Genomic DNA, 24828 nt, shown 5'->3' on the forward strand with positions numbered 1-24828 from the left:
ACTCTGGCCTGGTTATTAACTGGGCCAAGTCCTCTCTATATGTCCTCAAAGGAGATACCCCGCGCCTTCCTAGGGGCTGCGGTATTCAGATTGCTTCGCGCGGTTTCAAATACCTGGGTATCTACATTTCCGGTAATGCCAAGCTCCGGTATGACAACAACCTGCTCCCTCCTCTTCAGCGGCTGCGACGTGATGTCGACAGCTGGCGCCATTTGCCACTCTCCCTCCTTGGCCGTGCCGCCCTTTTCAAGATGATGGCCCTGCCCAGATTCCTGTACGCACTACAAAACACGCAAGACCCTGTCCCGGCCCGCTACTTCCGTGAGATCGAAGGCCTTCTTCGTAACCTCCTCTGGGAGGGTCGCCCCCGCGTCGCCCTCCACAAACTCACGCTCCCTTGGTACGATGGGGGCATTGCCCTCCCCGACGTGCGCCGGTATTATGGGTCGTCGCAGCTAGCTGCCCTGAACCATGGGTTCTACGGCCCAGTGGTGAGCCCCGGCTACGCCATGGATAGGTGGCTGACGGGCGGCGGTAATTACTACCGTGCCCTATATTCCAAATCCTTTGACCGCAAGTTAACGGGCCCCACCCGAACGGCAGTTCGCACCTGGAAAGCGGTTACCAAGGCGCAAGGATGGCAGGGCAGACTTACGAGGTTCACTCCCCTCTTTGACTCCGACATCCTGGATAGACTGTGGCACACCAAGGGTTTTGATAGGTGGGACCTCATTGGCATCAGCAGGGTTGAGGACATGCTCTCTAGGGGTTTGATTAAGACCTTCCCCCAGTTACAAGCTGAGTACCAGCTGGGCGCGACGGAGTTCTTCCGTTATGCGCAGCTGAGACATGCGCTGCTCTCGGCCTCTCCGCCGGACGGCGTCATTCCTGAAAGTTCCCCGCTGGAAGATAGGATCCTGGATGGGCATATGCCAGACAGTGCAATTTCCCTCTCGTACAAGAAGTTGATCAATGCGCGCACAGACCTCCTCCTTGGCTTGAGAGATCAGTGGGTGGCGGATGGTCTTGAGTTGGACGACGAGGATTGGCAGAGTGCGGTTTCCTCTCCTAAGGAGGTTGCCATTTCTTCCCGTCTTCGCCTCGTACAGTTTAAGATCTTGCACCGGGTGTACGTGACAGGGCCCCGATTGATGCGTATGGGTTTCTCACCTGACGGTCTCTGCCGCAGGGGCTGTGGGGCCCCTGCCACTTTCCTACATATCCTCTGGGACTGCCCGGTGATCGCCTCCTACTGGAGAAGGGTCCACCGGGTGATGGCGGAGGTTACTGGCGTGGCTTCCCAGGCGGAGGCCCGTCGATGCCTCTTGAATGTATGGGAGCCGTCCGACCACAACGTTGCACAGACTAGGTGGGTTACCCTTGGGAACATGGTGGCGAAGAGGGACATAGCCCAGAGATGGGGTGCGACTGAGGCCCCGCAGTGGAAGGCCAACATGGACTGGTGTATGTTTAGGGAAAAGACAGTCTATGTGGCCAGAGGGAAACCCCGGACTTGGACGAAAATTTGGGGAGCATGGAACGAATATAGGGGGGATGTGTGTCTACCGCCTGAACCAATTGATCAACAAGATACCGTTTCTCCCTAACCTGTGACGCCAACTGAGCTTTAATGTAATTCTTTCTCCTGATGTCTTCCCCCGCCCCCCTCCTTCCCATTCTGCAATCTGTCTTTCTTGAGTGTTTTCCTGCCTTATTCCCTACCCATCCCTGACACCCAGCGTCACATTTTATACACTGCCACTTTCGCGCCCGCGGGCGCCTGTTGTTGTCTTCATATCATAAAATTTAACCTTTGATGATTATGTCTCAATTGTTTGACACTATTTGTCTCCTTTACTCTTGCTGCCTCGCCTCCGGGATGTCAGGCTGAATAGCTGTGTGTTCTGGTCTCAATAAAGGTTTTCAAAAATTTAAAAAAAAAAAAAACCAGCCATGGCTGGCCTATGTTAAAAAATTTCTGAATTCCATCGGCCAACCAGAATTCTTTTCAAACCCAACCTCATGTGCCCAAATGTCAAAAAAAGTATTAAAAGAGACATGCCTTGGTCTACTGGAGGAGAGGAGATATTATCTAGATGGGAATAAGTCTACCATCATAGCCCATCGCCAGATCCTCCATGATCATGGCCTTCATCCTTATTTGGCGCCAAATTTTTCATGCTATCACAGAATGCTTTTAGCACGATTGAGGACGGATTCTTTTTTCAGGCTAATAACGTTCCCTGTTCCAAATGATTGGTCTGGGAAACTGATAAAATGTCCGTGTGATGGAGTAGCCACCCAGTCTAATATACATTGTATCCTTTTCTGCAAGTATTATCAGTGGGGGAGGAAAAAACACCTGTTGCCACTATTAAAGCTGTGGGGTTTGAGAAGTTGTAAAACTGCCCTCCACAGATTGTATTTGCTCCAAGATGAGCTCACTATTGCAGTGGTGATAAAATTTTTGTCGTTCATTATAAAATGTAGAGGAACCATGAGAAGCGATTAGAAGGCTGAGGGTTTGTAGGAGTATTATTCTGTGCCTAATAACACCATATAATACATAAATATGTTATATTTACCTCAACCGTTTTATCAATCCAATGAATTCATTTTTGTACCAAACGTTTTTATGAAAAGATCTTATGGCTTTTAAGACTAGATTAATTGATTGACAAGTGTAACGAAGAGGAATTTGTTGCAGTGATTTCTTTTTTAATACCAAAGTGTCTAATGTTGTGTTTTTGATTGTATTTTGTAGTGTTTGCTTATATGGTGTTTGCTAAATACCGAATAAAGCTATCTTTGAATTGAAATGAACAGCCTCAGGGACCTTAAGAGACAGCTTATCAAAAAGCTGCTCCTGTCTTGCAGTACCTCCTCAATGAGGATTTCCAATTCTTGATCAGAAAACTTAATTTTCCTTTTTCTGGCTGGCCCCTCTTCAACTGGATTCTCATTTTCCATTTTCAAATACAAAGTGAGGCACAGACTGCAGCAGCAACCTCCAGGGAAAGCTCACACAGCAAACTGCCAGACCACACCTTCAAACTAGGGAGCAGCTGCGCCTGATTGCTGTACTGGCTTTCAGGCAGTTGAGTCAATGAGATGCATCATGTGTGTAAATTCGCAATTTGCGATATCGCAAAATGCGAATTCGCAATTAAGAATTCGCAAATTTAATGTGATTCGGTTAAAATTGCGAATTTTACCGAATCGCATTAAATTTGCGAAAATAATGATGCATTGCCATTTGTGATTCCTTATTTGCGATTCCTTATTTTTCGCAAATAAGGAATCGAAAATTTAAACGTTGATGCATCTACCCATAAGTACCTTGGGTGGGACCCGATGATGAAGCCTGCCACCAACTAGGTTGGTGGGTGTGGCTCTTCATAAAAAACCAAATATTTTTTCCTTCAAACAAACACACACTAGTAGTTACAACCCTGTAGCTAGTTCCCTTTGATTTATATACATTAATTGGGGAAGTGAACTAGCCCTAGTTTTTCCTCTCTCTCCTACTTGATAGTAACTATTATAGGCAGCACACAGCTGTGAGAGCAGATACCTAACCAGCCCACCTACCAATATGGCGGAGAACCCCGGACTAACTTTCACCGAAGATGAAATCTGTGAAATCCTCGCAGCCCCCCCTACTGGCTGCATTAATTGGGGAAGTGAACTAGCCCTAGTTTTTCCTCTCTCTCCTACTTGATAGAAACTATCTTGAAATGTGACATGCCATGACACCCATCAAAACAAGCATTGTCCACCCCGTTGAGTGTGAGTAGATCTGCCAAGTAAGACTTGTCAGCAATGCTAGTTGAAGACACTTCTTGTGGCATGAGACTGACTTGAACATATTTCAGCACATACCTATTCCCATCATGTACATAGGGCAATGTTGTATTCTTGTAAGAATGTAGTATTTGAGCTATGAGGGCACGGCTGGTTCACACATACCAGGTCATTTCACTGCCTATCGGGGACACAGACTCAACATGAGCATTTATCAAATCGCCCTCTGTGTAAGTTTCGATGGATTCACTGACCATACATTTTTTAACACTTCTATACTTGGAAAGTCATAGGCAAAACACATCTGTGTGACTTTACTTTTTTTTATTTACATGTTCATTCACATTGGTTGAAGACTGGCCCAGAACTTGGTCAAACAACCCCCAAATTGAATAGATGCCCAGTGGAGGGCCTGACAGAGTCCTTTAGGGGTAACATGTTAAGGAAGAGGCAGAGTTCAGTCAGCAGACTGATTGCAGTGTCATTGGGAACAATGTCAAAATTGGCAGGCCTTATTGAAAACCAAGGTGCGTGTAGCAGAGTCATTCATAGGACAGCTAGTGTTCCGAGGCATGATTGTAAGCAAGATCCAAGCAGAAACTGTCCATTTGGCCTTGGTGAATGCTACCGCTAACTTTTCCGCAGAAATGTAGACTTATCCACATCTTCCACCTCTGATGCGTCATGTGCCTCCCATGTGCGTGATGGTGTATTGGCTGGAGCACTGTGAGGCTGTGACACTTCAGGGAGGTGGGAGGTGGATGTGCAAGTAGCAGCAGCATTCATCTGTTCCAAATGATAAGGCATCACTGCTGTGTTGATGAACTGCAGGGCTTTCAAGACTCCAGCAACGTCTCTGTGGTATGCAGCCATGGCTGGCAAGTGTGAGGCCAGCATATGCTACATGTTCTCCATGATCTTTCTCATTTCACGCAACTCCTTGGTGACAACGCTGGAGCCACTTTGACTGGACAGTTGTTCTTGCCTCTGAGTCAGTACTCCAGCGATGTCAGCCATGGAATGCTGGAGAGCATTAAGCAGACTGTGGGTGCCTGTGAACGACTCTAGGCGGCCCTTAATGGGACTGAGACACCCACAGATCCATCTAGTTTGGCTGCCAGGCTGTAAAACTCCACCCACACCATGAACAGCCATCTCCTGCTGGACCTCTACCGTACGACGTTGAAATGTTAGAAGTCGGTCTTCAAGGTCCTGGGAGACAGCTGTGGTGGTAGGTACTTGCTCCTGGGTGATTTGGGAAGGGGAAGGAGCTTCGACGACGCTGCTGGATGTCCCCGCTTCTGAAGATGGGCTGCCAATGGAGTTGAGCAGCTCATGGAGGGTATCCTGGTCGATGGTTGAGATGTCTTCATCTTCATCATTGAAGAGTGGGACAGGCTATGCCCAGGAGGTGATGTTTCTCCCTCTGCAATGTAAAGGGGAGATGCTGTTGTATGTGTGTCTCAAGTATGGCAATGCACAATGCAGTACACAAAGATCAAAAGCATTGAGAAAAGAAGATTTCATAAATATTTGCATGATAGGGATCAGGTTTTTCCTTGCATACATGTCTAACTAGCATCCTATTCTCTTCACCCTTGTGAGTATAGGGCAGCATATTTTTCTATAGGCATTGCAGTGTGGACACACAACATGACACCCGTTACCCTCACCTTTCCCACCACATAACATGTGTAAGTGTGCCTTGGTTACATGGCAGTGATTTACAGTGGATTGTAAGTAATGGTAAGCCAATATAACCACCCCAACATCCCAGCAAGTGATGTTGGCATGGGGATGGGTGCTTCGAAATATGCACCACTGATGGACACATGGATGATACATGTAATCCTGCTCAGGCTTATTGGTTGCCTTTGTTTGTTCAAGGATGTTTACACACATGACGGCCTATGCATTTGTTCACTGCTACTGCTGGCATTCCCCAAGGACAGGTTTCCATGCATGTCAATGTGTAATGGCCATCTCACACCAGGACTGTGATTTCTGTACAATACGGTTTACTACATGACACTTGTAGATAGTTTGATGTGGATGACTGCATTTTGGCATATCAGGTGAAGGTGATATGTAGCAAGTTGACATGCATATGTGCAACATTGTGAATCTCGCTGTGTGTCATACTTCATTTGACATGCACCTTGAGAGCGACTGTAGGTTTCAGTGAGCATGGCACACACATAAAACATGTTTTATTTGTAATGGGACACATTCCTGATGTGCATAGTCTTTACACTGTACTTTTGGATGTATTTCCCTTCTGCTCATAATTGTACATCATATTAGCCCTCCAGTTTGTTGAATTTGGACAATATGGAATATACACCTATAAGGCACAAGATTGCATATTTTCAATGCTTGGGGGATGCATGTAGTTAGGCTATACAGACTCACAGCATGATTTGTCACTTTGGGAACACAGGGCTGCATCTCATTGACATGCAAATGAGGCATATTGACTGGAGAGGTTGCAGAGTGTGGCATTTGCCTCTTAGGCTCAAAACCACGCTCAGCCAAATTGTCAACACAGGGCTGCAGCTCATTGACAACAATGAGATGCAGCCCAGGATGTGGTGTTGTGCCTAGGAGGCAAATGCCACACTTTGCAAACTCTCCAGTCAGTTTGCCCCTTTGCTTGTACATGTTGCCCTTATTTTGTAGACTAAAGCATATCATTTTGGTTCTATCTTAGAATATTGTTTTGGGCAGAATTCCAGGTCAGTGACACCACCATTATGTGTCTTTATATGTATTCAACGACTACGGTGACATGCCTCAATACCCCCAGGAATCAATGTGTGTGGACATCGATCTGCAGACAGTCTTGGTGCACACGGAGGGATATTTAGTTGGGCATAAGTAACATTAGTGCCCACACCCCCCTCCCCCCAGTCTCTGGTTGTAACTCATCCAATTGCTGATATAGCTGGTCATGTTCAGCACTATCCTGTCCCTGGACTCCAACCACCGACTCCTCGCAGATGACCGCAGACACCTGTTCCTCCAAGGCATAAAAGTCCTCCTGTGGCGCTGGACTCCCACCTCCGGTCTGCAGCGCTGCCTGGCGATTGTTGGGCAGTTTCTGCTTGGTCTTGCGCTTCGCTTCATGCCACCGCTTCTTGCAGTCGGTCACTGTCCTCTTGTCCTCTGCTACAGCATTCAACTTGGCTTCAATGGAGTGCCATTTGTATTTTTGGTCCCCAATGACACAGCAGAGCAGACAAACAGCTAGTGTCGCTTGTCTGTCACCTCCGCAATCAGGATCTCATTTTCCAGCTTGCTGAACATGGTTGCCCACTTCCTCTTCCCCTGGGTCTCTGGCTGGTCTTCCTGGCTGTTTGAGGGGTTAGGGGCGTTGTTCTCTCCTGCAGTACTAGGTCCAGCTTTCTCCATGATTATTCTCCTTTTTTGGGGGGTGTTTTGGGAACTTTGCAGGTGTTTTGTAGTTAATTATCCCACGAAATGTGAATAAAGCGGCGTCATGCAGATTAGTGTGCATTTTCTGATCGCTGACTGGCTGGCAGTCACTTTTTTTTACATTGGAGGAAAGATTTTTATCGCCATGACGCAGGTATTAATGTGAATAATTCCCGCCGCATTGTGAAACTATCCCCATGTAGCTTCGACCCCATCGATTGGAGGAGTCCGACTGATCAATATTTGCACGCAAGACATCTGGATACACACCTCGGGACTTTATGGAGGGTGGAGTAATCCCCTCCAATGTGTAATGGAGAACCTCCCATACGAATTGCTTATGAATTTGTGTTTTTTAGCAACCGATTATGATTGGGTAGGAAGGAATCATGAACATGTGATGACCGTTTTGTGTATATGGTTTGTTATTCCCTATATGTATATTCAAAAAAGATAAATGATTTTTTGGAGGTATGGTTTGAAGTTGGTTTGTGAGTACCAAAAATACAAAAGGAAAATTTTTAGGGACTAAGGGCCAGATGTAAGTCGCCCAATATGTTATGTTATGGGAATTTGTAAAGCGCACAGCTGCCCCAGCAAAGGGGAGTCCCGGCGCTGATCCTGAACAAAACACAACAGAGAACCGAGAAACACCTGGAAATGAAGGGAATACATGAGTTTTAATGGCTTTCCTAATTGGTACAATTCATTTATTTCTCGAATGTGGCCTGGTAGAGTGTTCCATAGCTTTGCTGCTAGGAACCAAAAGGAACGTCCACCGGCTCTACTGCGCTTGAACCGGGGGACTTCAACCAGATTCTGACCAGCTGAGCGAAGGGCTCGCGTGGGCACATACATCTTCAGCAAAGGTTTTAGCATTTTAGGGTTAGACTGTTTTAAAATTTTAAATGAGATACATAAGACCTTCAACTGTATTCGCTGGGCTACTGGAAGCCAGTGAAGTTTGCGAATGGTTTTGGAGGTAGAGCTAAAACGGGGCAGGCCTATTAAAGCTCTTGCAGCCACATTCTGAACGCGTTGCAGACGGGCAGTTTCTGTTTTGTTAGTCCCAAGAAGCAGAGAAGAGGCATAATACAATCTGGACAGCACTGTAGATTGGACAATCACTTGTCTGGTATCTGGGTCCAAAAATTTCAGAATTGCTTTTAAACTACGTAAAATGCCGAAGCTTTTAGCGACAACTTTTTTAGTTTGGGTGATAAAACTTAGAGCAGGATCTAACCAGATTCCCAGGTTTTTTACTTCTGGCTTAGGTGTAGGAGCTTTTCCCAGGTTAGAAGGCCACCAGTGAACTCCCCAAAGTTCCGGGTTTTTGCCCACCAATAACACCTCCGTCTTGGCGGCATTAAGTTGTAGACAGTTGGCTGTTAGCCACTCTGCTACAGCAGCCAGGCCTGAGTTGAATTTGAGATGGTCCATGTACTTTCCTTCCGATAGAGCGACCACTAGCTGCGTGTCGTCAGCGTACGACACGATGTTAAGGTCCCACGCTTTGGTGACAGAAGCCAGCGGCTGGACGTACACATTGAACAGGGTGGGGCTCAAAGCCGAGCCCTGAGGGACCCCTGTACAATAGAGTAAGCCTTAGAGAGGAAGGGAGGAGTGGAGACACGAAATGACCTGTTGGTCAGGAATGAAAGAGCCACATCAGTGATCCCTGACTCTTCAAGCCGGCGGAGCAGGATCTGGTGGGAGACAGTGTCAAACGCGGGACTGAGGTCTAGTAGGATCAGTGCCGCTGTTTCGCCCTGGTCCAGGGAGGCCCGAAGGTGCTCCGTCATAGCCAGGAGTGCCGTCTCCGTGCTATGCCCGGCGCAAAATCCGTGCTGAGTGTCATCCAGAGTGTTATTGGAGTTTAAAACATTTGTAAGGATGGTGTTTACATGGGCCTCAGCGATCTTAGTGGCCCAGGTGAGCAACGCTATGGGTCTGACATTTTCGGGGTTCTGAGGGTCTAAGGTAGGCTTCTTTAGTATAGGGGAGACCCATGCTTGTTTCCATTTTGCTGGCACCATTCTTGTAGAAAAGGAGGCCTTAATGATACTATGTAATGGAGCAAAACAGTACAGGGAGGAGTCTCGGAATTGGGCAGGCTTAGGAGGGTCCATCGGAGAGCCCGATTTAATGAGCTTAGTAAGCTGATTGAACCTTTCATTAGAGATTTCGGGGATAGTAGATAGCCTAGAGACAGGACTAGGTATAGTGTCTAAGCCACCGCTGGGCTGAGTTTCAGGAGTAAAGGCCAGGTAGATGCCCCGGATCTTTTCCACGAAGAAGGAGGCTATCTCTTCACATTGAGCCGCTGAAGTAACAACATTAACAGCGGATTTCTTTGTGTTGAGTTCCTTTAGAATTTTAAAAATCACTTTAGCCGGATTGGGGCTAATTTTTATTTCGGTGGCATAGTATACTGCCCGAGTCCTACAGATGGCTTTGTGATATAGTTTGAGTTGTTTTAGATAGCCAACCTTTTTTTCGGTGGAATAGTCTTTTCTCCAATCGCGTTCATATCTCTTACAGATCTTTTTAAGGCCCGCCAAAGTCTCGTCATACCAGGGATTGGCGTCCTGGGTACGTCTCGTACTCCAGGTTACTGGAATAAGCCTATCCAGTGCCTGGGTAAGCCAAGTACAAAACGAGTCATAACCTGATTCAACGTCAGAAAAGGGATTCAAAGGATCGGTTTCCAGAAGGGCGTGAAAATCCGCTAGACGGAGTTTGCGCGAGGGCCTTTTACGTATGGCTGTTTGGGTTTTACAGTTGTCAGGGTTAGATGTACAAAAAGTCAGTGCAACCATAGAGTGATCTGACCAGGCAATAGGTATAGGAGCAAGGGAGCTGGATGATTCAATGTTCGTAAAGATATTATCCAGCGTATGGCCTCCATTGTGTGTTGGACCTTTAACTAATTGGGAGAGCTGGAAGGCTGCAAGATCAGCAATCAAGGTGCAGATCATCAGTTCTTGCTCCAGCTCGAAATGGAGATTGAGGTCACCTAAAATGCTAAAGTTGGCTGATCTCATGGCACAGGCTTCCACGATCTCCAGAAGAGATGTATTAAACCCGCACATCGGTCTAGGGGGTCTGTATATAAGTAGCCCTGAAAAAGTAAAATGGGCGTTAACAGAGATATTAAAATGTCCACATTCAGCCCCTTTTACATTAATTTTCTCAAAGGAGCCCGAATAGATAGTTTTAGTAATCACAGCAATTCTGCCTCCTCTTGATGCCCTATTAATCAGGGTAATCGAGAAACCAGGCGGAAGTGCTAGGTTGGAGATAGTCGTTAGATCATCACTCATCCAAGTTTCAGTAATGAAAAGGATATCCGAAGATTCGTCCACTATGAGATCGAATATTTCAGCATGGTGCTTAGGTAAAGATCTAACATTTAACTGAAGTACTTTCAGTTGATGCTGTGAAAGGGGAAGAGTAAAGGCTCCTGTAGTAGTGGGGACCGGGAGACTAAATAGGTCACAGGAACAGGTGACCGGGCCGCTCATGGGCTCAAAGGGGGGGAGACAGTCCTTAAATATGGCGGGGCGTAGGTTAAGTAGCTCAGTTCTAGAGTAAGCTCGCTTACCTGGCCTAATTTCCCCCGCATCTCTGGCGAGAGGCGCAGGACTGGCGCGGACGGGCGCGAACGGGCTTGCCTTTGGGGCACCGCCGGCGCGCACGCTGCGCTCGCCTGCTGCACGGACAAGGTCCTATACACATTTATAGGGCGTGAGGAGGGTGGGAAGAATGACAACTAGTCCGCACCCCTCCAGTTTCCCCCAAGATGGCGGCCCGCCTCTCCACAGTCCGGCGTCAGCAAGCAATCTGCTGCGCGAGGGCAGGGGATCGGGACCACAGTGGAGCTAGGGCAGATCAGCCCTTTAAACAAAGTAGCAAGCGTGAAGCACTTCACAATTAAAATCAGGTAATTTTTAAAAAGCAAGAGTTGCAAGCACACAATCTCCCGGCTTCCGCCTCAGGAGCGTTTTACGAAGGATCACCGCGCGAGCGCTGTAGGCTGGGTTTTAACTCCCTGGCAGGGCGGGAAGAATGACAACTAGTCCGCACCCCTCCAGTTTCCTCCAAGATGGCGGCCCGCCCCTCCACAGTCCAGCGTCAGCAAGCAATCTGCTGCGCGAGGACAGGGGATCGGGACCACAGTGGAGCTAGGGCAGATCAGCCCTTTAAACAAAGTAGCAAGCGCGAAGCACTTCACAATTAAAATCAGTTCAATTTTAAAAAGCAAGAGTTGCAAGCACACAATCTCCCGGCTTCCGCCTCAGGAGCGTTTTACGAAGGATCCCAATACCGGTCGGTAACGGCCGAAATTACCAAATTTCGGCCGTTACCGACCGATATTGGGCTTTCCAGATGTAGGTGGCATTTTGTGAAGGATTCAGTATTTTACCAAATCAGTAATTTAAGGATTCGGTAAAATACTGAATTCTTAACATACTGATTCGGTAAATTACCGAATCCAGGATGTAGGGAGCACTTAAGTTAGTGCATTCCTCACTTAAGGATTCGTTATTTACCACCAACTAGAAGTTGGTGGTAAATAATGATAACCTTTGAAAAGCATTTTTTTTTGCTTTTCCAACAGTGCCATGTTGCAGACATACATGCCCTTAGGGCATGTATGTCAGCAACATGTGCACCCATACCCAATTGAGGGGTGCAACAGGGTGTCAAAGTGACACCCTGCCACCCTTCAATGTTTCCCCCTTTTATAGAATCGGTATTTACAGATTCGGCAATTGGCATTCATTCCTATGGGCCTCCAGACCCATAGGAATGAATGGCAATTACCGAATCGGTAATTACCGAAACTTACTGATTAGGTTATTTTTACAGAAAAATTACCTACATCCCATTTACCTGTTCTTAAATACCGAATCGGTATGATTCGGTATTTAAGAGTCGGTACACTGGGATTACCTACATCTGGCCCTAAGTACCTATAAGTAGGGACTAATTTATTTTTCTCTACAGAAATTTATTATGATTGACCCCCACGCATTAGTTTGTTTCTTATTCTCATATGTCATTGCACAGATGTGGTGGGATGATTAGGGCAAAACAATATTGTTTGCTGAAGAGTACCAACAAAAGTGATGCACAATTTTTATCAGGAGTAATGGGTGAATGCTGGGAGGGAGAAAGCATGAAGTTGCCTGCGGATTCCACAATTCTCCATCACAGATATGTGACGAAAATTTGTTTTAGTCAAAGTTTGAGACTTGCAAGGGATTCTGAGTACAAACATTCTGGTGAGAGCCACACAAGTCACCCCAACATGGATTTCCCCAGATGTCTAGTTTTTTAAAATGCGCACGTTTGCTACATTTCCCTAAATGCCAGCTAAACTAGAGCCTAAAATCCACAGCTGCAACCTTTTAAAAAAGGGGTTAGTTTTGAGTGGAAAAATGTGATGTATCCATGTTGCATTTTACAGTTTCCTGTTTCGAACACTAGGCATATCCACACAAGTGAGGTACCATTTTTATTGGGAGACTTGTGGGACTGAGTGGAAGGATGTTTGTGCCTCCCTGTAGATTCCAGAACTTTCCATTACTGAAATATGGAACAAAATCGTTTTTTTATCAAAGTTTGAGGTTTGCAAGGGATTCTGGGTAAAATAACTTGGTGGGAACCATGCAAGTCACCTGTTTCCTCATTACCCCTGGTGTCCAGTTTTAAAAAATCTGCAAGTTTGCAAGGTTTCCGTAGGTGCCAGCTGAGCTAGGGCCCCAAATCCAAAGCTACCCACTTTAAAAAAAAGGATCTGTTTTGAGTGGGAAAATGGTGTTTCTATGTTGCATTTTGGGCTGTTTCATGTCACGGGCACTTGTCTTACCCAAGGACATGAAGTACCATTTTTGTTTGGAGACTTGGGAAATGTTTGGTAGATAGATGTTTGTGGCTCCCCATAGATCCCAGAACTTTCCTTTTTTTAATGTTTTTTATTGAGTTTTATTAAATACCTGGCATACCAATTATGGAGACATTTTACAATTCCTTCTGTACTAAAATGTATAAAATATAGGATCCAGCAGGTACATAAAACCAAAAGGTTCGCTAGACAGTTGATATGGTTGATGAGAGATAAAACATGAAAAGAGAGCATAGATAAAGGTAAATTGGCTTGCAGTTCAATCAATGGTAAAAGCAACCTGCCAACATAGTGAAGCTTCCTTTCAAACAGGGATGTATGTACCATTAGACGTTCAATACTATTGCTCTAGACTTTATATGACTACAGCCAGTCACCATTAACCTAGAAGCATATTGTGTCATATCTGGCCAGTCTCCTAACCCGCTCCCTCGCTTTCGATAGTAGGAGGGAGCTGAACAAAAAATATTTAATAAAAATATTTTTTTTAAAAGGAGGGCGCTGAACATTATCTCTCCATCTCTTAATGGGAGCCCAAATTCTCGACCCCAACTCCCTCATCTTCCTACCTCTCCTTATATATAGGGAAGATTCCATATTATGTATCCCTAGGAGGCGTGCAAGCCACATTTCAAAGGTGGGGGCAGTGGGGTCCTTCCATCCTGCTGCTAGAAGAATCCTGAAAACTGCTGTACATATAAAAACGAAGGATTCCTCTTCCTTACTGAGGCCCAAGCTGCTATCATGCCCCATTAACATTAGGGTAGGGAATAGGTCTATCTTAAATCCTAGCAGCCCCCCCCCCCCAATAGACCCCAATCTCTCCTTGCATTATGCTTAGTTTTTCACATTGATAAAAGATGTGTATCAGATCAGCCTGCCCTTCTCCACACCTTGTACATTTGTTGTCTTCTCTCTTTCCCCATTCAGACAATTTAGCTGGAGTAAAATAGATATTAAAGAGGGTTGTATAATGTTGGGCTTTTAAATTAGTAGAGCGGAATAACTTTTCTGCTAAATGCAGCGCCTTATATATATCTATATCAGGATTGTTTAATTTAATTACCCAGGTGGCTGCAAATTTTTTCATATCATCTTGTAAACTCAGGAGTAAGGAACAGCGTATCATCTTATTTTGCTTCCTCCTCCTACTAAGTACTCAATCAAGTTAATTCTACTCCCCGGAGAGATCCGTGGCCTAAGACCCGATATGTTTTTCTGAATTTGTATAAATTTGAAGCCATGACTTGCAGGAAGCCCGAATTTCTGCTGTATGGAGGTAAATGCTAACATTTGATCTCCTTCAAATATATTACCAATTTTTCTTATACCCTGATGGTCTCAGATCCTACCCATCCTATCATATATTAATTGCAGCAGTACACTTGTTTTCAAAAGAGGGGTGTAATAATTTATTTTTGGGATTGCCAAAGGTTTTTATATTTCCTTCTAAACCTCCCAGGCACTTACCATTACCTTGTACCGCATTTTCTTCTAATATCGCCTGTCTGTTTTACGGAGCAAGAGCCCTATGGCCTCTCTGCCTAACATCAGCTCAAATATTGTTGGGAGGGTGTGACTACTTGCTACCATAACCATCTGATTCCATTCCGAGTCGAGTAATATTGCCATCTGACTCAAAAGGCAGGCCCACAGATACAATCTAACATTCGGAATCACCAGCCCTCCCCTTGCCTGCGGGAGAGACAGATATTGCCACATGACAGTCATAAATGTTGACTATTGATTTCATAATCGATTCGTCGATCATGAGTGGAATACATCGGAACAAATACAACATTTTGGGGAGCATAGTCATTTTTAATATGTTGCCCCTCCCGATTATAGACAAATGCATACCATCTATTCTTTTTAGATCCGCTGAGATTGACTTCACCAGAGGATCAAAGTTAACCTTTATTATTGTATCAATTTCTGGATTAATTCTGACCACTAAATAGATTGCACTTTCTATACATCTTGAATCATTCATTTTGATATTATCAGTGCAGACTATCTGGGTCTTGCATTCATTCAGCAAATAACCAGACCTCTGCCCAAATTCCCTGGCAGTCTCAGTAATTGCACTATTACCTCTAACTGGATCCGGAGTTAGTATAGCCAGGTCGTCTGCGTAGGCCAACAACTTGGTCTCAAAGCCATTGGTGACTATAGGCTTGATGTCCTGACATCTCAATAGCCTTTCTATCAACGGATCAATATATAGGGTGAACAGTATTGGTGAACAGGGACAGCCCTGCCTTGTCCTTCTAGAAATAAAGATATTATCAGAGCTGCCCCCCATTAATTGTATTCTGACCTTTGGATCCAAGTACATTGCCTTAATGGCCTTAGATATTCTTTGCCCAAACCCCTTTTGATCAATATCCCCCACAAATACGCCCACTTTACTCGGGCAAAGGCTTTTCCTGCGTTGAGAAGGATCATGGCCATCTGCCCCCCCCCCCCCCCGTGGCCGCCTGTATATCGAAAAGTGTGATGGTTCACCTTATATGTTATTAACCAGGTACCCCTATGGGGTGATCACTGTGACGCCTTTGCTGTGTATACGATACAATGCGCCGCCCGGCCTTCGGGTTGTGGGCTAATTGGCTGTGTATGACTTTACTGTAACTACTTCTATGCTTGGTGATATCATAAGTGAACTGGTTGATCCATTTTGTGAACTGGTTTCTAATTCTGCAATAAAAAAAAATAAAAAAATAAAAAATGGTTCGCCTTATATGTTAAGTCGTTCCACGCCCTGGGATAAACCCATGCTGCCACGGGGAGACTAAACCGCCATTGATCCTTCCCAACCTCTTCGCCAGCACCTTTGAGTATACTTTAGAATCTGCATTAATGAGGGATATTGGACGATAAGATGCTGGGTTATCCTTTTATTTCCCTTTTTTATGAAACACTACTATGTTAGTTTCCTTCCTGGATTCTGGGATCGTACCAGTATGTAATATACCATTAAATAAATCTAACATAATAGGGGAGATCACTCTCTGGATACATTTGTAGGCTTCAAGAGGAATGCTGTAGGGCCGGTTGCCTTTCCTGGTGACAGTTCTTGAAGAGCTTCATTTATTTCCTCTAACGAGAAATCTTTTTCTAGTTCTTCTTTTGTCTGACTGTCTAACTGGAGTCCTACTCCCACGACCTCCATATTGGAAGCTTCTGTAAGAGTCTCTTCTTTATACAGCTTTTGATAATAGTCCTTGAATATCTTAAGTATGTCTTTCGGCTCCGTACACCTGATCCTCCTCCTGTATATCTGTGATTATATTTCTGGCGCTTTCCTGTCTAATTTGGAACGCTAAAAGTTTTCCTGCCTGTTCTCCCGTCTCATAAAACTTGCCCCAATGAGTTTGATAATCATCTTCAGCTTTTGTTGTGAACGTATCTAGGACCCTAATTAAATATTCCCGATTCATGCCCTTATGTGGTTATAACAAATCCTTTCCTTATAAAGGCATAAGAATCATATCCATATTTAGTAATAGCCAATGCAGTCCAAATACGGCAAGGCTACTTCCTTAGACTCCTAGAAAGTACAACGCGTTCTTTAAACAAACCAAACCTCCAGCAGCCCAGGAATTCCCTCTGCTTTTGTTTTGATTTGTCCTAGAACTCCTGCGAGTCCTGAAAGAACTGCCAGTTCTTAGTGACAGTTCTTGGTGACGTACTATGTCCAACCTTACGTCAAACTCGGCACCTTCCCGGTATAAATATACCAGCATTTGCCTTAAGCAACACACGGTGTTTTGGAGCAGAGCGGCTATCTACTTACCCAAAGCCCAGCTGATGCGAGTGCCGAAGGAAGCCGTCCCTCCCATTTGACACACTGAGAAAGACGCTGTCTTTTCTCCTGCCGAGAAAATCCAGCTCCAGTGTTTCCAGTCACCCTTGCGGGTTACTGGGAGATCGAGTCCTGAGAACGAGATACAAGACCTCCTTCATTCTAAAACCAAGGTACGGAGCTGATTAGATCCTTAGAGAATTCTTGTTCAGATTCTTGGCAAAACTAACTTAAACTTAAACTGCAACTCCCTTACTCCTTCCCACGTACTAGGCTTAGGTTAGGTACACTGGGGTAGGCGTAATTTAGAAGCACCAGTTGAGTACGTTTAGTCAAACTTTTCTCTTTGTATGTATTGTATATATTTTATCCGTTTTAAGTATCATATGGCTCAGAAGAAACCATATCAATGCTTTTGCAGTATTATTTCATAATAGTCCTTTTACTGTACGCACTTTACATTATGGTAAGTATTGCAATTGGGACAATTCACTTCTCTTGCATGAGAAAGAAGACTGCTCAATAAACAACACCTTTTATTGAAAACGCCCGTCTCTCTATTTCTCTGCACTCTGGTGAAACTAAGTATGCACGATTGACTGAGTGAAATAGCTATCTATTGTTTTCACACAACTATGGAAATATACTCCTTATTCTGGAGGGAGCAAAGTTGTCATGTTTATGCCGTTGTCAGAAACTAATCCCTTCTTGTCTAATCAGGGAAGTTAACTCCTCCCTGTTCATTCGAGAAAGTTTCTAGTGACCTCTGAGCTAGCTGGCATACCTAATTAAGTCTAACATATACAGTAGAGACCTAGTCGACCTCAGTCCCACGTCTAAACTACCGTTTATGTTATTCCAATGCGCAGAACCTATTGGGAATATAGGAACTACACTACATGGTGCCCAACGTTTGGTAAGGCGATAATCTAACGCAAGACACTAGAGTAACTCAGTCGTGCTTTTTCACACAGACCCCTTTTTCCCGTAAAAACTCCAATAGACGTCTAGAGTGGGTGAAAATGTAATATCTGCCAAAACTTAGTAGGAAGAGATTCCTATGTATTAGTTTTTGGTTGAGTCAACGTTGAAGGATACAGTGTTCCAAAATATTGTGCACCTAAGCTTTGTTCCTCAAAACTTGCTCTGCAAAACTTTCATTAAACAATGTCAAATCACGACAACAACGAAACCGGTGGAGCCGCAGTAGATGCAAATCAACCGGGTGCAGACGTTACAGGGTTTAATGAAGACGTGTAACAAAAGAAGAGAGGTTGGTATGAGTCTCTAAAGCCACAGAGACGGAGCAAGTTTGCCAATCCAATTCGGATGGATAAGAAAGCCCTCACACACCGACCAGGTCAGTGTCATGCTTCATCATAGGGCCCCACCTCGGAGGCCGAGTGCCTCCTCGGTGTGCTACGACGCCAGGAGACTATGGAGCTGGTTGTGTGATAGGGCGTGCAGTGAGGAATATCAAATAAAACGTGTCTAAAGGGTATCTTGAACAAATATTTAATAATAGATCGCTACGGCACAATTAAAAGGTTCTATGTGTCTGAATTAACAGCCAAAGATAATGAATTGGATTAATTCGAAATATTACTCAGTCAACATGTTTCAGCCTTGTAGGTGGTTTAAGTTTACCTAGGCATTCATCAGGACTAGTGTAACCCCGGCGGTATGGACTCTCTAATCGTCCACCCTAACCTGAGGACGTGAAAGTGAAAAAACAATATGAGTGAAAAAAGTGCAAAAAGATAAACGAAGGGGAGGGCAAAAAATGGCCCAAACCCAACACTCCTGATTTAGGATGTTATCTGCACCTTTAGAGGAAAGAAGACACAGACAAACAAAACAAACACACAAGATAGACAGATAGTCAATGACAATTGTGGATCCAATTGTTTGTCCAATGTGCTCCAAACTGTGGCAAAAATGGTGTTCAATTGTTGATTACTAACATTAACACCATCCATATAACCCTGTAAGGGTGATACCACTAGCTCTAGGAAGTGGAGTGAAAAGGGTGCTAAAATATGCTAAATAGCAAAAAGGAAGGGAAAATAAAAACAATGTGAAAGTACTCCGTAGGAGAGATCAATGGACCAAAGGTCAGTGACCTTCCCACATCTAGTTCGTAAGCTCTGTTAGAAATCTCACTTTAAAATGTGGCGCTAACTGCACCATGGGTCTCGGGAGGGAGGTGGAAGCGTACCTGGCACATCCTGCGGGTGGGCGTGGTGATAGCCAGTGTGAGGCTTGGAACGCATGTGTCACGCCGCCGATGGGCGTAGGACGTATTGAGTAACCAATGGGGATAAAGAGTCGGATGTTGCCGGGGGAACCGGAGTTATCGACCTGCAGAACAGAATTGATCAAACCAACTGAATCATTAATATCTCAGCACTGAATTCCATGGGATATCATCGTTCAGTCCCACTTTATTAATACCTAAACGATAAATCCATCGCTGTTCCTTTTCAAACAGTCTATTTGTGATGTTATTAGTACCAGCGATTGTTTCTATGATTGTCCATCTCATGTCATTTGCCGTATGATTGTTTGAAAGAAAATGCCTGCTTAGTTTGGTAGTAGTTTTCTTGCAACTAATGTTTCTCCGATGCTCGCAGATGCGTTGTTTTACTCTGCGAGTAGTCATGCCTATATACCGTAAGGCACATGGACACGTGATTAAGTAAACAACATTAGTTGAGTTGCAGTTTGTATGTAAGACCTGCGTCCAAATCTTTCCTTGCTCCAGGTTAAGAGTTTTTGTTATTCCCGTCAAATGGCACACACTGCAATCTGTGCATGGGTAATGGCCAATGACTTGAGGTAAGCCCCATGTTTCTGTCACAGAGGGAGTCCTTGGGATTCTCTCTTTGGGGCGGGTATGGACCAGAGCGTCCTTGAGACTTCGACCTTTTTTGAATTAAAAAAGGGGTTTGTCCCAATCCCCTTTAGCAGATTTTATAATTTTCCAGTGCTTGTTGATAGTTTTTTTCATGATAGTGGAGAGGCTATTGAAAGTAGTCACACATGTGAGTGGTATTGCATCTTGAGTAGCAGGTTTGTCCTCTAGCAGTGCACATCTAGGTTGATTTAGCGCTCTTTTAAAACTCTTATTAAGAATCGTGGTTGGATAACCTCTATCCTTTAGTTTGACAGTTAGTTCAGATGCTTGATCCTTGAAATCTTCCAGCGTGCTACAATTGCGTCTAAGTCTCAGGTATTGCCCGTATGGAAGATTCTCCTTAAGAGGTCGGGGGTGGAAGCTGGTAAACTCAAGAAGATTGTTTTTGGCTATTGGTTTGCAATGAGTTTTAGTGACTAGCCTAGTACCTGAGACAGTGATGACGACATCCAAGAAGACGATTTCAGATTTGCTCGTAGTATGTGTAAACCTGAGGTTCTGATCAAGGGTGTTTATCCAGACTAAGAAGGCTCGAAGGTCTCTGTCATTACCTGTCCATAGTAGCAAAATGTCATCAATGTAGCGCTACCATAATAATATGGAAGCAGCAAAATCGGTGGATACAGGTAAGATGTATTTGGACTCGAAATCAGCCACATACAGTCCAGCTACGCTTGGGGCAAAAGTACTGCCCCAGACGACCAGGATGCAATAATCATCCCAGTCAATATAAGAAAAACCATAACTATAAAACTTATAGAGAATGGAGTAACATCAAGAGGTGGTACAGTCGTATTTGTGGTAGAGGCACATGAATATCGGCAGACAGAGGTATTCTATTCCTGGATACATTTTCCAGCAGCACATACTGTAGCACATGAGTTCCACTACTACAAAATAGCGGAATCTCCAGAGGAATACTCTCCTTTTAAGGAAGTTGAAATTCCACTAACATACCAAGAGCACCTGCTCTGGTTTAATGGCGCCCTAAAACATCAAAATCACATTACCAGGCTCGGTCCACTAGGTAGACCAGGAGCCACATGGCCGGTTCTAGCCAGCTACACACCACACCCCGACATTGCAAAAATGTAAAGTGAAGAACTCTTAGTTAAAATAAAAGAATTAACAAAAGCATATAGAGATTTAGTTCAATTAACAGTTGACGGTACAACCTACCGACTACAAACACTAATTGAAAATCCTGAAAAGACTTTCATTAAAAATAATCTCAACTCTCAAAAGAAGAAGTGGGAGGGTAATAAATCAATCAATCAATTAAGAAATTTCGAGACATGTATGTACAACAAAAGCATAAATGCTTCAATAGTTTATGGAGAATGGGACCAGAGTACAATTTCAAAGTGTGTCAAGAGGACTGGCAATTCCAAAATTAAGTCTGTTGGATGGTTATGCTTCGAAGGTGGACAGGAAGTTCACCACAATCTGCTTCATCTTGGCATCAGTCTGCTCTGAAATCTTTCCTTCGGTCCTGATAGTGGCTAAAAGCTCCTGGTGCTGGCTACGGATGTGAGCAACGAAAGCACTCTCAAACTTTGTGATCTTTGAAGGCTCCAATTTGTCCAGGTATCCTCTAACACCAGCATAGATTACGGTTACCTGCTCTTCTATGGCCATAGGGACGTATTGGCCTTGCTTCAGCAGTTCTGTCAGACGCACACCACGGTTCAGCAGCTGTTGTGTAGCAGCATCAAGATCAGAGCCAAACTGAGCAAAAGCTGCTACCTCACGGTACTGGGCAAGCTCCAACTTCATAGACCTGGCTACCTGTTTCATGGCTTTAGTCTGAGCAGCAGATCCGACACGGGATACAGAGAGCCCAAAGTTGATGGCAGGGCGGATACCCTTGTAAAACAATTCCGTTTCCAAAAAGATCTGTCCGTCAGTGATGGAGATGACGTTTGTTGGAATGTAGGCAGACACATCCCCAGCCTGGGTCTCAATCACAGGCAGGGCAGTCAGAAAACCACCTCCAAATTGATCGTTCATCTTGGCCGCTCTTTCCAAGAGACGAGAGTGCAGGTAGAAGACATCGCCGGGATAGGCCTCACGGCCTGGGGGGCGACGCAGCAGCAGGGACATTTGACGGTAGGCGACAGCCTGTTTGGATAAATCATCATAGATGATCAATGCATGTTTGCCATTGTCCCTGAAGTATTCCCCCATAGAGCAGCCAGAGTAAGGAGCCAGGTACTGAAGAGGAGCAGCATCAGAAGCAGTGGCAGAAACCACAATGGTGTACTTCATGGCATCTGCATCGGTGAGTCTCTTGACCAGTTGAGCTACTGTGGATCTTTTCTGACCAATGGCAACATAAATACAGTATAGTTTCTTTTTTTCATCTGTTCCATCGTTAAATCTCTTCTGGTTAATGATGGTATCAATGGCAATGGAGGTTTTACCTGTCTGCCTGTCGCCAATGATCAACTCACGCTGACCATGGCCAATGGGTACCAAACTGTCAACAGCTTTAATACCAGTCTGCATTGGCTCTCGGACAGAGATCCTGGGAATGATTCCAGGTGCCTTCAGACCAACTCTTCTGCGGATTTTGTTGCCAAGTGGCCCCTTTCCATCAATGACATTGCCCAGAGCGTCTACAACATGGCCAAGCAGTTCAAGACCAACAGGAACATCGACAATGGCTCCTGTTCTCTTCACAATGTCGCCTTCTTTGATCAGTTTATCGTTACCAAAAACGACCACACCTACGTTGTCAGGTTCCAAGTTCAGAGACATACCTTTCAGACCAGAAGAGAACTCCACCATCTCTTCTGCCTGCACATTACGCAGACCATAAACACGAGCAATACCATCACCAATGGAAAGCACGCGTCCTGTTTCCTCTAGATTAGCAGATGTGTCAGCACCTAGGATACGCTCTTCTAGAATAGAGGACACCTCGGCTGTACCAGTCTTCTGAAGCCATGTACCGGACGCGTGGAGGTTCCTTGTAGCAACAAAGGCCGCGCCAAGGGCATTTCTGGACACCGTGCCCGCCTGCCGGGGCAGGGCTCGGGCCAGCGCAGCGGCCACACGGACTGACAGCATATCTGTATCCTAGGTGGGGAGGAGTGCTCCAACTTCTGCTGCCGATACAGCTGACTCCAGGGGCAGAGTGAGAAAATGGCCGAAAATTTGTATAGCGCGCTACTCACCCGCAGGGTCTCAAGGCGCTTGGGGGAGAGGGGTCCTCTACTGCTTGAAGAGCCAGGTCTTGAGTTGCTTCCTGAAGGCGAGGTGGTCTTGGGTAAGATGGAGGTGGATGGGGAGGGAGTTCCAAATCTTGGCTGCCAGGTAGGAGAAGGATCTTCCTCCCATGGTGGCTCTTCGGATGCGTGGAACGGCGGCGAGGGCGTGGCTGGTCGATCGTAGCTGACGGGTGGGGGTGTAGAAGGTCAGGCGGTTGTTCAGGTACCTGGGGCCCAGGTCGTGAAGGGCTTTGTGTGCGTGGGTGAGGAGTCGGAACGTGATTCTCTTGCTGACGGCGAGCCAGTGCAGGTCTCTCAGGTGTCCGGAGATGTGGCTGTGTCGGGGGATGTCCAGGATGAGTCGTGCGGAGGCGTTCTGGATGCATTGGAGTCTTTTCTGCAGTTTGGCTGTGGTTCCGTTGTAGAGAGTGTTTCCGTAGTCCAGTCGGCTGGTGACGAGTGCCTGTGTGACCGTCTTCCTGGTTTCGGTGGGGATCCATCGGAAGATCTTTCGGAGCATGCGTAGGATGTTGAAACATGATGATGAGACGGCGTTGACTTGTCTGGTCATCGAGAGGGAGGAGTCCAGGATGAAGCTCAGGTTGCGTGAATGGTCCGTGGGTTTGGGTGCGCTGCCCAGGGCAGGGGGCCACCAGGAGTCATCCCAGGCAGAGGGTGATGATCCAAGGATGAGGACTTCCGTCTTGTCTGTGTTCAGTTACAGGCGGCTGTTCATCATCCACTTGGCTACGTCTTTCATCCCTTCGTGTAGGTTGGTTCTGGCGGTGGCTGGGTCGTTGGTGAGGGAGAGGATCAGCTGGGTGTCGTCGGCGTAGGAGATGATGTTGAGGTTGTGTTGGCGTGCGATGGCTGCGAGGGGGCTCATGTAGATGTTGAAGAGGGTGGGGCTGAGTGATGATCCTTGTTGTACGCCTTAGATGACTTAGGTGGCCTCGGATCTGAACGGGGGGAGGCGGACTCTCTGGGTTCTTCCAGCGAGGAACGAGATGATCCACTTCAGTGCCTTCTCTTGGATTCCAGTGTTGCTGAGGCGTTGCACTAGGGTGCGGTGGCAGATAGTGTCGAACGCTGCAGAGAGGTCCAGGAGGATGAGGGCCGCTGTTTCCCCGTTGTCGAGCAGTGGCTGCGATGAGGGCGGTCTCGGTGCTGTGGTTGGCTCGGAAGCCGGACTGCGAGTGGTCGAGGGATCCGTTCGTCTCCTGGAAGGCAGCAAGCTGTTTGTTGACGGTCTTCTTGATGACTTTGGTCGGAAACGGGAGGAGCGAGATGGGGCGGTAGTTCTTGAGGTCGGTGGGGTCTGCTGATGGTTTCTTCAGGAGGGCGCTGAGTTCGGCATGCTTCCAGCTCTCCGGGAAGGTGGCGGTGTTGAAGGAGCAGTTGATGATGTCCCGGAGCTGGGGTGCGATGACGGAGTCAGCCTTGTTGAAGACGTGGTGGGGGCATGGGTCGGTTGGCGATCCGGAGTGGATGGTGTTCATCGTGTGGATGGTGTCTTCGGTGCTGACCGGGGTCCAGGCACGGAGGGTGGTGGTGGGGGGCGTTGGTTCTGAGGTTGGGTGCGTGGTCTGTGCGCCGAAGCTGTTGTGTATGTCTGCCATCTTGCGGTGGAAGAACGAGGCGAGAGAGTCGCAGAGGTCTTGTGAGGGAGTGATGTAGTTGTTTCCGGTGCTGGGGTTGGAGAGCTCTTTAACGATGCTGAAGAGTTCCTTGCTGTTGTGTG

At 45.9% G+C, this 24828-nt stretch overlaps 1 pseudogene across 1 annotated transcript; it reads right to left on the bottom strand.

The window, feature by feature from the left end:
* Positions 1 to 21192: 21192 nt before the first annotated feature.
* Positions 21193 to 23023, bottom strand: LOC147712411 (ATP synthase F(1) complex subunit alpha, mitochondrial pseudogene; annotated as a pseudogene). The gene has a single exon (XR_015295993.1). The product of XR_015295993.1 is annotated as an ATP synthase F(1) complex subunit alpha, mitochondrial pseudogene (transcript).
* Between the last annotated feature and the right edge of the window lie 1805 nt (positions 23024 to 24828).

This window comes from Lissotriton vulgaris, chromosome 5 (assembly GCF_964263255.1).
Source record: "Lissotriton vulgaris chromosome 5, aLisVul1.2, whole genome shotgun sequence".
In the NCBI taxonomy this organism is placed as follows: Eukaryota; Metazoa; Chordata; class Amphibia; order Caudata; family Salamandridae; genus Lissotriton; species Lissotriton vulgaris.